Raw genomic sequence first — 16,533 nt, 5'->3', positions numbered from 1 at the left:
TGAAGGATTTGTGCGATTTCAATCAGAGGCATCTTATTAACACATAAATCAACGATTTCCCGAACTATTCAAAATAAAGAATTCCCAAAATTGGACCACTAAGTAAAGCGGAAAACCACAAGTTTTTCCATTTGAGGGGTCTCTAATTGAAATGTTCTGTAAGTGAACCGTGTTATCTAAAGTTTGCTTCAAAGTGTCTAATTGTTGTAAACTCATATGCAAGGTCACTTTGAGTGGGTGCACTTAGGAATAAAACCACCATCAGTGTCTCCATTCAAAGTGATCTTGATATGAAACATAGAACTAAATTTGATAGACCTAGCATGGAGGGTCAGGTAGAATTTGTAGCAGTCGATGAGCGTGTCTATTTGAGATGTTCTTTAAGTGAAACATATAATCTAAAGTTTGCTTCAAAGTGTCTAATTGTTGAAAACTCATATGGAAGGTCACTTTGAGTGGGTGCACTAAGGAATACAACCACCATCAGTGTCTCCATTCAAAGTGATCTTGATATGAAACATAGAACTCAATTTTTTAAATGTAATCAGGTAGAATTTGTAGCAGTTGTTGTGTACAACTGGTCCAAGCAGATGCACTTACTGAATTCAAGAGACAAGTTCTTGCATGAGTTGAACCAATAATACAGACTTGTAATGAATGCTCTTCCTTACCAGTGAGTCCGGAAGATCTTTTGGAATATCCTGTGTTGTCTGTGTTTCCAAATCCATGAGGGTTACCTAGACATGAGTCTCCTTTTATATGAACTCAATACACCTCTTGCAGTCCCACCCACATTTAAATTATTGACATTCAGTCATGAAACTAATGGATGGCTAACGACTGTTGTAGCACCCCATTGTATTTTGTTGTCATCTTTTGTCTCCAGTCGCTGTTGAAGGTTTCGTGCGGTTTTAATCAGAGGCATCTTATTAACACATAAATTAATGATTCCCTGAACTATTCAAAATAAAGACTTCCCCAAATAGGAGCACTAAGGCAAAAGGAAAACCACAAGTGTTTCCATTTGAGGGGTCTCTACTTGAGATGTTCTGTAAGTGAACCATGTTAACTAAAGTTTGCTTCAAAGTGTCTAATTGCTGTAAACTCACATTCAAGGTAACTTTGAATGGGTGCACTTAGGAATACAACCACCATCAGTGTCTCCATTCAAAGTGATCTTGATATGAAACATAGAACTCAATTTGATAGACATAACTTGAAGGGTCAGGTAGAATTTGTAGCAGTTGTTGTGTACAACTGGTCCAAGCAGATGCACTTACTGAATTCAAGAGTCAAGTTCTTGCATGAGTTGGACCAACAATACAGACTTGCAATGAACGCTCTTCCTTACCAGTGAGTCCCGAAGCTCTTTTGGAATATCCTGTGTTGTCTGTGTTTCCAAATCCATGAGAGATGCTTGAACATGAGTCTCCTTTTATATGAACTCAGGACTCCTCTTGCAGTCCCACCCACATTTAAGTCAATGACATTCAGTCATGAGACTAATGGTTGGCTAACGACTGTTGTAGCGGCCCATTGTATTTTGATTTGCTCTTTTGTCTCCAGTAGCTGTTGAAGGATTTGTGCGATTTCAATCAGAGGCATCTTATTAGCACATAAATCAACGATTCCCTGAACTATTCAAAATAAAGAATTCCCAAAATTGGAGCACTAAGGAAAAGAGGAAAACCACAAGTTTTTCCATTTGAGAGGTCTCTACTTGAAATGTTCTGTAAGTGAACCGTGTTATCTAAAGTTTGCTTCAAAGTGTCTAATTGCTGTAAACTCACATGTAAGGTCACTTTGAGTGGGTGCACTTAGGAATACAACCACCATCAGTGTCTCCATTCAAAGTGATCTTGATATGAAACATAGAACTCAATTTGATAGACATAACTTGAAGGGTCAGGTAGAATTACTAGCAGTTGTTGTGTACAACTGGTCCAAGCAGATGCACTTACAGAATTCAAGAGACAAGTTCTTGCATGAGTTGGACCAATAATACAGACTTGTAATGAATGCTCTTCCTTACCAGTGAGTCCCGAAGTTCTTTTGGAATATCCTGTATTGTCTGTGTTTCCAAATCCATGAGGGATACCTGGACATGAGTCTCCTTTTATATGAACTCAAGACTCCTCTTGTGGTCCCACCCACATTTAAATTAACGGGATTCAATCATGAAACTAATGGATCGCTAACGACTGTTGTAGCACCCCATTGTATTTTGATGTTATCTTTTGTCTCCAGTAGCTGTTGAAGGTTTCGTGCGGTTTTAATCAGAGGCATCTTATTAACACATAAATTAATGATTCCCTGAGCTATTCAAAATAAAGACTTCCCCAAATAGGAGCACTAAGGCAAGAGGAAAACCACAAGTGTTTCCATTTGAGGGGTCTCTACTTGAGATGTTCTGTAAGTGAACCATGTTAACTAAAGTTTGCTTCAAAGTGTCTAATTGCTGTAAACTCACATGCAAGGTCACTTTGAGTGGGTGCACTTTGGAATTCAACCACCATCAGTGTCTCCATTCAAAGTGATCTTGATATGAAACATAGAACTCAATTTGATAGACATAACTTGAAGGGTCAGGTAGAATTTGTAGCAGTTGTTGTGTACAACTGGTCCAAGCAGATGCACTTACTGAATTGAAGAGACAAGTTCTTGCATGAGTTGGACCAATAATACAGACTTGTAATGAATGCTCTTCCTTACCAGTGAGTCCCGAAGCTCTTTTGGAATATCCTGTGTTGTCTGTGTTTCCAAATCCATGAGAGATGCTTGAACCTGAGTCTCCTTTTATATGAACTCAAGACTCCTCTTTCAGTCCCACCCACATTTAAGTCAATGACATTCAGTCATGAAACCAATGGTTGGCTAACGACTGTAGTAGCGGCCCATTGTATTTTGGTTTCCTCTTTTGTCTCCAGTAGCTGTTGAAGGATTTGTGCGATTTCAATCAGAGGCATCTTATTAACACATAAATCAACGATTCCCCGAACTATTCAAAATAAAGAATTCCCAAAATTGGAGCACTAAGTAAAGAGGAAAACCATAGGTTTTTCAATTTGAAGGGTCTCTACTTGAAATGTTCTGTAAGTGAACCATGTTAACTAACGTTTGCTTCAAAGTGTCTAATTGATGTAAACTCATATGCAAGGTCACTTTGAGTGGGTGCACTTAGGAATAAAACCACATCAGTGTCTCCATTCAAAGTGATCTTGATATGAAACATAGAACTCAATTTGATAGACCTAACATGGAGGGTCAGGTAGAATTTGTAGCAGTCGATGAGCGTGTCTATTTGAGATGTTCTTTAAGTGAAACATATAATCTAAAGTTTGCTTCAAAGTGTCTAATTGTTGAAAACTCATATGGAAGGTCACTTTGAGTGGGTGCACTTAGGAATACAACCACCATCAGTGTCTCCATTCAAAGTGATCTTGATATGAAACATAGAACTCAATTTTTTAGATGTAATCAGGTAGAATTTGTAGCAGTTGTTGTGTACAACTGGTCCAAGCAGATGCACTTACTGAATTCAAGAGACAAGTTCTTGCATGAGTTGAACCAATAATACAGACTTGTAATGAACGCTCTTCCTTACCAGTGAGTCCAGAAGATCTTTTGGAATATCCTATGTTGTCTGTGTTTCCAAATCCATGAGGGTTACCTAGACATGAGACTCCTTTTATATGAACTCAATACTCCTCTTGCAGTCCCACCCACATTTAAATTAACGAGATTCAATCATGAAACTAATCGATGGCTAACAATAGTTGTAGCACCCCATTGTATTTTGTTGTCATCTTTTGTCTCCAGTAGCTGTTGAAGGTTTCGTGCGGTTTTAATCAGAGGCATCTTATTAACACATAAATTAATGATTCCCTGAACTACTCCAAATAAAGACTTCCCCAAATAGGAGCACTAAGGCAAAAGGAAAACCACAAGTGTTTCCATTTGAGGGGTCTCTACTTGAGATGTTCTGTAAGTGAACCATGTTAACTAAAGTTTGCTTCAAAGTGTCTAATTGCTGTAAACTCACATTCAAGGTCACTTTGAGTGGGTGCACTTAGGAATACAACCACCATCAGTGTCTCCATTCAAAGTGATCTTGATATGAAACATAGAACTCAATTCGAAAGACCTAACATCGATGAGCGTGTCTATTTGAGATGTTCTTTAAGTGAAACATATAATGTAAAATTTGCTTCAAAGTGTCTAATTGTTGTAAACTTGTATGCAAGGTCACTTTGAGTGGGTGCACTTAGGAATAAAACCACCATCAGTGTCTCCATTCAAAGTGATCTTGATATGAAACATAGAACTCAATTTGATAGACATAACTTGAAGGATCAGGTAGAATTTGTAGCAGTTGTTGTGTACAACTGGTCCAAGCAGATGCACTTACTGAATTGAAGAGACAAGTTCTTGCATGAGTTGGACCAAAAATACAGACTTATAATGAATGCTCTTCCTTACCAGTGAGTCCCGAAGCTCTTTTGGAATATCCTGTGTTGTCTGTGTTTCCAAATCCATGAGAGATGCTTGAACATGAGTCTCCTTTTATATGAACTCAAGACTCCTCTTGCAGTCCCACCCACATTTAAGTCAATGACATTCAGTCATGAAACCAATGGTTGGCTAACGACTGTAGTAGCGGCCCATTGTATTTTGGTTTCCTCTTTTGTCTCCAGTAGCTGTTGAAGGTTTCGTGCGATTTCAATCAGAGGCATCTTATTAACACATAAATCAACGATTCCCCGAACTATTCAAAATAGAGAATTCCCAAAATTGGAGCACTAAGTAAAGAGGAAAACCACAAGTTTTTCCATTTGAAGGATCTCTACTTGAAATGTTCTGTAAGTGAACCATGTTAACTAACGTTTGCTTCAAAGTGTCTAATTGTTGTAAACTCATATGCAAGGTCACTTTGAGTGGGTGCACTTAGGAATAAAACCACCATCAGTGTCTCCATTCAAAGTGATCTTGATATGAAACATAGAACTCAATTTGATTGACATAACTTGAAGGGTCAGGTAGAATTTGTAGCAGTTGTTGTGTACAACTGGTCCAAGCAGATGCACTTACTGAATTCAAGAGACAAGTTCTTGCATGAGTTGGACCAATAATACAGACTTGTAATGAATGCTCTTCCTTACCAGTGAGTCCCGAAGCTCTTTTGGAATATCCTGTGTTGTCTGTGTTTCCAAATCCATGAGAGATGCTTGAACCTGAGTCTCCTTTTATATGAACTCAAGACTCCTCTTTCAGTCCCACCCACATTTAAGTCAATGACATTCAGTCATGAAACCAATGGTTGGCTAACGACTGTAGTAGCGGCCCATTGTATTTTGGTTTCCTCTTTTGTCTCCAGTAGCTGTTGAAGGATTTGTGCGATTTCAATCAGAGGCATCTTATTAACACATAAATCAACGATTCCCCGAACTATTCAAAATAAAGAATTCCCAAAATTGGAGCACTAAGTAAAGAGGAAAACCACAAGTTTTTCCATTTGAAGGGTCTCTACTTGAAATGTTCTGTAAGTGAACCATGTTAACTAACGTTTGCTTCAAAGTGTCTAATTGATGTAAACTCATATGCAAGGTCACTTTGAGTGGGTGCACTTAGGAATAAAACCACATCAGTGTCTCCATTCAAAGTGATCTTGATATGAAACATAGAACTCAATTTGATAGACCTAACATGGAGGGTCAGGTAGAATTTGTAGCAGTTGATGAGCGTGTCTATTTGAGATGTTCTTTAAGTGAAACATATAATCTAAAGTTTGCTTCAAAGTGTCTAATTGTTGAAAACTCATATGGAAGGTCACTTTGAGTGGGTGCACTTAGGAATACAACCACCATCAGTGTCTCCATTCAAAGTGATCTTGATATGAAACATAGAACTCAATTTTTTAGATGTAATCAGGTAGAATTTGTAGCAGTTGTTGTGTACAACTGGTCCAAGCAGATGCACTTACTGAATTCAAGAGACAAGTTCTTGCATGAGTTGAACCAATAATACAGACTTGTAATGAACGCTCTTCCTTACCAGTGAGTCCAGAAGATCTTTTGGAATATCCTATGTTGTCTGTGTTTCCAAATCCATGAGGGTTACCTAGACATGAGTCTCCTTTTATATGAACTCAATACTCCTCTTGCAGTCCCACCCACATTTAAATTAACGAGATTCAATCATGAAACTAATCGATGGCTAACAATAGTTGTAGCACCCCATTGTATTTTGTTGTCATCTTTTGTCTCCAGTAGCTGTTGAAGGTTTCGTGCGGTTTTAATCAGAGGCATCTTATTAACACATAAATTAATGATTCCCTGAACTACTCCAAATAAAGACTTCCCCAAATAGGAGCACTAAGGCAAAAGGAAAACCACAAGTGTTTCCATTTGAGGGGTCTCTACTTGAGATGTTCTGTAAGTGAACCATGTTAACTAAAGTTTGCTTCAAAGTGTCTAATTGCTGTAAACTCACATTCAAGGTCACTTTGAGTGGGTGCACTTAGGAATACAACCACAATCAGTGTCTCCATTCAAAGTTATCTTGATATGAAACAAAGAACTCAATTCGAAAGACCTAACATGGAGGGTCAGGTAGAATTTGTAGCAGTCGATGAGTGTGTCTATTTGAGATGTTCTTTAAGTGAAACATATAATGTAAAATTTGCTTCAAAGTGTCTAATTGTTGTAAACTTGTATGCAAGGTCACTTTGAGTGGGTGCACTTAGGAATAAAACCACCATCAGTGTCTCCATTCAAAGTGATCTTGATATGAAACATAGAACTCAATTTGATAGACCTAGCATGGAGGGTCAGGTAGAATTTGTAGCAGTTGTTGTGTACAACTGGTCCAAGCAGATGCACTTACTGAATTCAAGAGACAAGTTCTTGCATGAGTTGGACCAATAATACAGACTTATAATGAATGCTCTTTTTTACCAGTGAGTCCCGAAGCTCTTTTGGAATATCCTGTGTTGTCTGTGTTTACAAATCCATGAGAGATGCTTGAACATGAGTCTCCTTTTATATGAACTCAAGACTCCTCTTGCAGTCCCACCCACATTTAAGTCAGTGACATTCAGTCATGAAACCAATGGTTGGCTAACGACTGTAGTAGCAGCCCATTGTATTTTGGTTTCCTCTTTTGTCTCCAGTAGCTGTTGAAGGATTTGTGCGATTTCAATCAGAGGCATCTTATTAACACATAAATCAACGATTCCCCGAACTATTCAAAATAGAGAATTCCCCAAATAGGAGCACTAAGGCAAAAGGAAAACCACAAGTGTTTCAATTTGAGGGGTCTCTATTTTAGATGTTCTGTAAGTGAACCGTGTTGTCTAATGTTTGCTTCAAAGTGTCTAATTGTTGTAAACTCATATGCAAGGTCACTTTGAGTGGGTGCACTTAGAAATAAAAACACATCAGTGTCTCCATTCAAAGTGATCTTGATATGAAACATAGAACTCAATTTGATAGACCTAGCATGGAGGGTCAGGTAGAATTTGTAGCAGTCGATGAGCGTGTCTATTTGAGATGTTCTTTAAGTGAAACATATAATCTAAAGTTTGCTTCAAAGTGTCTAATTGTTGAAAACTCATATGGAAGGTCACTTTGAGTGGGTGCACTTAGGAATACAACCACCATCAGTGTCTCCATTCAAAGTGATCTTGATATGAAACATAGAACTCAATTTTTTAAATGTAATCAGGTAGAATTTGTAGCAGTTGTTGTGTACAACTGGTCCAAGCAGATGCACTTACTGAATTCAAGAGACAAGTTCTTGCATGAGTTGAACCAATAATACAGACTTGTAATGAATGCTCTTCCTTACCAGTGAGTCCGGAAGATCTTTTGGAATATCCTGTGTTGTCTGTGTTTCCAAATCCATGAGGGTTACCTAGACATGAGTCTCCTTTTATATGAACTCAATACACCTCTTGCAGTCCCACCCACATTTAAATTATTGACATTCAGTCATGAAACTAATGGATGGCTAACGACTGTTGTAGCACCCCATTGTATTTTGTTGTCATCTTTTGTCTCCAGTCGCTGTTGAAGGTTTCGTGCGGTTTTAATCAGAGGCATCTTATTAACACATAAATTAATGATTCCCTGAACTATTCAAAATAAAGACTTCCCCAAATAGGAGCACTAAGGCAAAAGGAAAACCACAAGTGTTTCCATTTGAGGGGTCTCTACTTGAGATGTTCTGTAAGTGAACCATGTTAACTAAAGTTTGCTTCAAAGTGTCTAATTGCTGTAAACTCACATTCAAGGTAACTTTGAATGGGTGCACTTAGGAATACAACCACCATCAGTGTCTCCATTCAAAGTGATCTTGATATGAAACATAGAACTCAATTTGATAGACATAACTTGAAGGGTCAGGTAGAATTTGTAGCAGTTGTTGTGTACAACTGGTCCAAGCAGATGCACTTACTGAATTCAAGAGTCAAGTTCTTGCATGAGTTGGACCAACAATACAGACTTGCAATGAACGCTCTTCCTTACCAGTGAGTCCCGAAGCTCTTTTGGAATATCCTGTGTTGTCTGTGTTTCCAAATCCATGAGAGATGCTTGAACATGAGTCTCCTTTTATATGAACTCAGGACTCCTCTTGCAGTCCCACCCACATTTAAGTCAATGACATTCAGTCATGAGACTAATGGTTGGCTAACGACTGTTGTAGCGGCCCATTGTATTTTGATTTGCTCTTTTGTCTCCAGTAGCTGTTGAAGGATTTGTGCGATTTCAATCAGAGGCATCTTATTAGCACATAAATCAACGATTCCCTGAACTATTCAAAATAAAGAATTCCCAAAATTGGAGCACTAAGGAAAAGAGGAAAACCACAAGTTTTTCCATTTGAGAGGTCTCTACTTGAAATGTTCTGTAAGTGAACCGTGTTATCTAAAGTTTGCTTCAAAGTGTCTAATTGCTGTAAACTCACATGTAAGGTCACTTTGAGTGGGTGCACTTAGGAATACAACCACCATCAGTGTCTCCATTCAAAGTGATCTTGATATGAAACATAGAACTCAATTTGATAGACATAACTTGAAGGGTCAGGTAGAATTACTAGCAGTTGTTGTGTACAACTGGTCCAAGCAGATGCACTTACAGAATTCAAGAGACAAGTTCTTGCATGAGTTGGACCAATAATACAGACTTGTAATGAATGCTCTTCCTTACCAGTGAGTCCCGAAGTTCTTTTGGAATATCCTGTATTGTCTGTGTTTCCAAATCCATGAGGGATACCTGGACATGAGTCTCCTTTTATATGAACTCAAGACTCCTCTTGTGGTCCCACCCACATTTAAAATAACGGGATTCAATCATGAAACTAATGGATCGCTAACGACTGTTGTAGCACCCCATTGTATTTTGGTTTCCTCTTTTGTCTCCAGTAGCTGTTGAAGGTTTCGTGCGGTTTTAATCAGAGGCATCTTATTAACACATAAATTAATGATTCCCTGAGCTATTCAAAATAAAGACTTCCCCAAATAGGAGCACTAAGGCAAGAGGAAAACCACAAGTGTTTCCATTTGAGGGGTCTCTACTTGAGATGTTCTGTAAGTGAACCATGTTAACTAAAGTTTGCTTCAAAGTGTCTAATTGCTGTAAACTCACATGCAAGGTCACTTTGAGTGGGTGCACTTTGGAATTCAACCACCATCAGTGTCTCCATTCAAAGTGATCTTGATATGAAACATAGAACTCAATTTGATAGACATAACTTGAAGGGTCAGGTAGAATTTGTAGCAGTTGTTGTGTACAACTGGTCCAAGCAGATGAACTTACTGAATTCAAGAGACAAGTTCTTGCATGAGTTGGACCAACAATACAGACTTGTAATGAATGCTCTTCCTTACCAGTGAATCCGGAAGATCTTTTGGAATATCTTGTGTTGTTTGTGTTTACAAATCCATGAGGGTTACCTAGACATGAGTCTCCTTTTATATGAACTGAATACTCCTTTTGCAGTCCCACCCACATTTAAATTAACAAGATTCAATCATGAAACTAATGGATGGCTAACGACTGTTGTAGCACCCCATTGTATTTTGTTGTCATGTTTTGTCTCCAGTCGCTGTTGAAGGTTTCGTGCGGTTTTAATCAGAGGCATCTTATTAACACATAAATTAATGATTCCCTGAACTATTCAAAATAAAGACTTTCCCAAATAGGAGCACTAAGGCAAAATGAAAACCACAAATATTTATACACCACCAAATCAAAACAACAGACCTTACAATAAAAAAAAAATTCAGAGAAAAACCCAACAATCATATGACCCCCTAAGTTTTTAAAATATCCTTAATACAGAACATATATAAGTCATATTTGTCTGTGATAGCAAACTATGGTTTCCCATATGTCATTCATCAGTTAAATTCCTCACTTATAGCATTTAACTTGGGTTAAAAAATAATGACTTAACTCTATAATGATATTTTCATGACTACTGAGAAAAGGACCTTAACCTGAAAAATTAGCACTTACTTTAGTGTAAGTCAGTGAAAGTTAGATTAATTATGTTATGATTAAGTCATGAGTGTTAGTGGTAAATTTCAGACTTACGTAATAAATTATATAACATAAACTGTAATAGGATTTTATGATTTTTGTAGTTATCTTAACGTGAAAGCTGATATATTGTTCACTGATACTGTTGTATACCTGATAGGATTTATTATGAACCAAACTGTGTTTTAATGCAATCTTTGATTGTCTTTTTTTACTTGCTGAGTGGTTTCAAACTATAATGCCTTTCTTTCTCTTTTGACATGTTTCAGCGTTTTTTGATGCAGCTGCAGACAAATATTTATTTTAGAGTCTCCGAACAATTCACCTCAATTTCAATATACTAGTGCCTGCTGAGTTTCACACCTACAGTTTCACCTTCAAGTCTGTGTGTCTTCCACTTTCTTTCTCTTTGTCTCTTAAACTAATTTGCATACTCACGCACACACACACACACACACACACACACACACACACACACACACACACACACAGATTCTTATCTGTGGGAATGTTACGTGGCAAAAAACGTGGTATTTTGGCCTTATATTCTTTGTGAAAACTCTTCTTTCAAAAAACCCCCAAAACTGTGCTATACACAATTTTGTCAACACCATGGACAAAACAAAAAACAAAAAAAAAACAACTTAAGCAAATGCATAAATTAAAGCTATATTTTCTTGAATAGTCTTTTGAATGTAGGTTAGTCTTATGATTGTAAAGAGACTGTCAGCTTAGCTGCTTTGTAATTCTCTTGTTTGAATCCCTCAGCAGCACGCTTAAAAACTGTGAGGTTATGAATCTCTCCCTCTCTTTTGTTGTGTGTGTGTGTGTGTGTGTGTGTGTGTGTGTGTGTGTGAGACAGAGAGAAAGAGAGAAATGGTGTTTAACAAATCAGATCACATCCAATACCACTTTGCAGGAATGGAGACCACAGAGGAAAGAAGGATCAAGAATGGTGAACGATGGAAAGCTCCATACTGTTCTCATGAAAATGTCTCAAAGAGAAAACTGACAGAGGTCATAAAACTGGTTTCACAAGGCGCAATGTTAGCCGGAGACAACAAACTGCTGGCAAATTTACCATAATGTGATATTAGCCACAATGTTTTTAATTAGATGACAGTTTAAAGCCAAGGATGGAGCTTTCTTGAAATCTCAACCAAAGGCCACCGGTGTGCTTGTCCCCTCTCTGCTCTCACTCATAAGCCCCTTTCAACAAACGTATGAAACCTGTGCAGTGCAAGGAAGGTAGCCTCAGAGTATGTCATTTCCTCGTTTTACTTTCAATCATGGTCATCGAGTCTCTGACAATAAGAAAATGTGTTTACATCATTTTTATAGATCCCATAAATAATTGTGACTATATTACAGAACAGCACTGTTCATAATAAGTGTAACGTAATGAAGGAGAAGGTTATGTTAACAAGAAGATTTGTAAAAGAAATCAGCAATTACTTGTTTTAGACCAGGGGTCTCAAACTCGCTGCGTCCCACATCACCCCTACTTGTATATTGATGTGAAGAAATATAATGCAATTTGGCCCTTGAACTTTTTTTGTTAGAGAGGATTTGTTTGTTGTTGAGTGCAATGGTAAAATAAGTTCTTTAAAAAGCAAAAAATGATTTAATATGAAGACAATGTGAATAACATGTTGAGGGATTGGCTGTGTTAGTTGACATTAGACAATCTCAATAAACATGTAGGATGAACATCACAATGTGGTCCAATCAAGTTTTTTTAGATAATATATGTTGTTGTTGTTTTGTGTGTGTTTGTTATCAATGTTGTGAAAAAGGTTAAGCTTAGTAAGCCATCAAGCACTGATTACTCGTAGAAGAGCACCAATAGGAGACAGAACTAATTAGAAGGTGTTATTATTCAGTCTGTACATCGAATAGAAGGCACTAACCACAAGGTGATCTTCAATGCATCTCTGTGTGAATGTGAACGGGGCGAGAAGACCCCCACTAACTGCATGTTTTTACACTGTGGGAGGAAGCTGGAGAGAACATGCAGACTCCACACAAAGACCCCGGCCTGATGGGGTTAGGGTCCTGAGTTTGATACCCCAAACTGAACGCAGGACAGAGGAAGGGATGGGTGATGTTCATGTGTGCCCAGGTGTATGATGTGGCTCTTTGCGGTGACACAGTAAAAAATGTGGCTGTTTGTCTGTGACTGGTTGGCTGCCCCAGCCCTGGCCCTTCATGTATTTCAGTAATGTCTTTTTCTCCCGTCTCCTCCTCTCGTTTACATGTTTTGCCCTTGTGACCCATTCCTTCTGTCACGTGTGTTTTCCCCCCAGCCATCATGTTCTGTTTGTGCTTAGTTATGTCCATGTCTCATCTCTAGTCCTCTTTTCCCTCTGTATGTATTTACAGTGTACGTGTTCCTCGTCGGTTCGTCATGCTAAGTCTGCGTGTCTTATTCCGTCATGTGTCATATATCACTCCAAATCTCACTGACTTTAACTGATAATAACTGTTTGCTGAGTGTTATGTCTAAAAGGTATTGCACAATCGCCTCTAGTAGAGGATCAGGTTTGTTTTCCACTGATAATGGATTTTAACATGACTGACCAATGATTGTGGAGCACGTCCATGAAGGATCTTATAAATACAACGAGCAAACTTAAATGTTTTAAAATGTTCAAAACTTAATATATTATATTTCTGAAGTATGACGGAAGGAAAAAGTTTCATATTTTTAAAAATATCCAATTTCATATGATCAAATTTATGTCAAAAAGTTCATATTTATTCCTCCTATGTCATGTGTGAGTACTGTACTGTAAATGTCATATATATCAGATGATACTGATAACCTAATGCTAATAACTATGCAGAGGTCTCTAGGCCTCGACTTTTATGGAGCATGTGAAGTTTGGGGCAGAGTGGACAAAGAAAAGTTTCTCAGCAGGTTCAACAGGTTGCTACAACACAGGCCGATGAAGTATTGCACTCACTCATCCAAACTGGCAAACATGTAACATACACCCTAAGACTGATCCTGCTTTTTACTCCTTTGCTATGATTTAATTTGATATTATGTAGCCATGGAGACAGTTTGCATAGATTAGAATGTTAGATTCCTGTGATGTCATCAATGCCCGATGTTTTGTTTTAATGTCTTGTGATAGTTCTAAGTGCAGACAAAGTCAGAGTTCAAGTGAGTTTAGTCCAATTTTGATCCAGTTTCTGACATGTGGTCAAAATCTTGGCCGACCTTTACCACACCACGTGCTGTGGGTGTGCGTAAATATCTAGGTGAGTAAAGTCCTTTACCTGTTAAATTCATCTTAATTTGGGGCTTTTACTTCAGGTGTTTTGATTCAGTAGTAACCAAGTGATCTTTGTACAAACTGCAGACCGCCACACTGATCCCTGGTTCCTCAGGATAGAGGACAGGACGTCAGATGGGCGAATCAAGAGCTCCAAACGGAAAGATTGTGCCACAGAAAGACTGGAAAACACAATATTGTCACAGATGTCATTTATGTCATAAAGCCTTTCTCATGTATGCACTCAGCTTGAAGTCCTGGAACGAGACGGCTTGATATCATATATGCATACAGTATGATGTCATCCTGTGTCCTCTGACGACCTGCTGCCACTGAAAGGCAGTGTTAGAGGGGACACTTGGGCATTTATCGCAGCATATATTCATATTCAGTGAATTTTGGTTAGAGAGAGATAAAACCTGCAGCTCAGAATCGAGCGCAAAAAAGACGGAAACCGCCGACGCGGTCAGTGAGCTGTCAGCTTTCAGCCCCGACGGCGTGTCCGTGTACGGGCCGTCGGGTGAGAAAGCCGAGGAAGAGAAAGCTGATTGTGATGCTTCGGGTCTGTGTTTACATCTTTGTGTGGAGTCCGTGTACCTGCTCTCATTTACTGGTTGGTGGTTGTTGAAATAGTTTTGTGAGCCTTAACCTGAGATTCTGGCGTTTCTGGCAAAATACATTTATATTTAAAAGTCGATTCAGGATTTAATGAATCAATATCGCTTCATTCAAGCTACTCACCTCTCTCTATCCACCTGCACTTTCAAACGCACACACGTAGGACTACGGGAATATCTGGACCACGGCCAGAGCGGTCCCGCCCCTGACTATCTCTGATTGGTTTAGACCACGATAGGGGCCTAATGTGTGTCAGTTGTTGACCACACGGACACTTTCAGACTTGCGGAGACTTTTTTTTTAATGTACTGAACGGCTGGTCGCTGGTGCGATCTAGGATTTTATTAGTCGCACCAGTGAGAAATTTGGCCGCAAATGTGACCAAATTGGTCAGACTCTAGAGCCCAGAGATCAGCTGCTGTCTGAACTGCACACTTACACTTGGGTTTTGTATTTTTTGGCTTTTTCTCTGCTCTTTTTTGAATTATGAATTCAAGAGGATTTGGATTTCTGTCGATTTCCTGCAGGATTACAACTTCCGAGAGTTTCCATTTTGTTTTATTTTGTTTTATTTTGAATTATAACTTTGAGAGGATTTGGATTTCAACTGAATCCCTGGAGTGTTGAAGTTGCAGGGATGCAAAACAGAGATAAGGGCCTCTTCAGGCATGGATGTGCCCGTTCTCTCAATCTCTCTCCTCAAAAGATCAACATTAGCTAAGAGTGGGTTAATTAGATGAGTATTAAGTGATTTCATTATGTGATCATAATATGTGAGCTGGCTTTCCCCCCTCCTGCTAAATTGCTTTAATAAAATATCCTGCATTCAAAAGGTTTAAATAGTGGACATTCATTTTTTAACTCTTTCTAAAACAACAACAAGGCATAAAGCTGTGTATAAGTTTACACCTATATAAATATCACTTACACATTTAATTTACAGTTACAAGTTACAAAGTCACTTTCATCTACGCAGGACTGTAAGCTGTCGTCTGTGAGGCGTCAGCTGTGTTTGTTTGTAACACAGTTCATGGTGGAGAACAGCTGCTCACATACGTATGTGGATCTGAAGATCGTCAGGACTCCAAATGCATATTTCTTCATGTTTATGTGTAGGGATGGCATTCCATGTTTCAAACAAGGTTCTCAGTATCACCTGAAAATCCAGTCACATTTAACAGGGATGGATCGATGGTCAGGGCAGTGATGGGGAAGGATAATGTGGGTTTTTCCTCTCTGAACTCGTGGAATTATTTCCCAAATAACTGTGGTGATTGCAGACTGCAAATGCTCTGAATTTATTAACTGTCAGTTTGCACTCAAACGCTAACACCTCCTCCAGCATGTGTAACGCTGTGCCTCCTCTCCCCCGAAGAGTTGTATTCAGCTTCTTCTGGTTCGCTGTAATGTTCATGAGCAGAAAAGGCGAGCCCTTTGCTGCTCATGAAAACTTTCACCTCTCCCAGACATGCAGCAAAGCGTTTCAGCACCTCTCCTCTGGACAGCAGGACTCTGTCATACAGCAGGAGATCAGGGTAAATGCTCTCCACCTCATCCAGTAATGAACAGAACTGACTGGGATTTAAACCTGTTGCCATTATTTTATTGATGATCTGAATGACAACATTTATGACCTCTGTGCATTCTAGAGGAAAGGTTTGCGCACACAATGCCTCTTGGTGCAGGATACAGTGAAACGTCAGCATCTTTCTATCCAGTGACTTCTGCAGCCAGGCCACAAAGCCCCTGTGCAGTCATACTTACCATACTTTTATTTTTATATTTCAATATCACAATAATCTTCTAATTTAGAACTACAAGTTAAAAAAGAACTAACATAAGTTAGCCGCTGTAAACACAGTTTCTAAAATCCAGAGAGTAATTATTCATGGTAAGGAATTCATGTGGACTCTAAGCCTGTGGGCAGGCAAGGACATTTAAACAGTGAGGCTGACGACCTACCATTTCTTCGTGTAACTGCTTCTGGTCTAAAAGGGACTCCAATACCAAAATCGATGAATTTGACACATAGAAATGCTGGATGATCAGGCGATGTGTCAAACACAATGTTTTCTGGCTTAATGTCTCGATGG

This window comes from Neolamprologus brichardi, unplaced genomic scaffold, assembly GCF_056152115.1.
Source record: "Neolamprologus brichardi isolate AB-2024 unplaced genomic scaffold, ASM5615211v1 NODE_ptg000033l+_length_6344489_cov_1, whole genome shotgun sequence".
NCBI lineage: Eukaryota > Metazoa > Chordata > Actinopteri > Cichliformes > Cichlidae > Neolamprologus > Neolamprologus brichardi.
The sequence above is the reverse complement of the archived record's forward strand: the minus strand, read 5'-3'. Positions refer to the sequence as shown.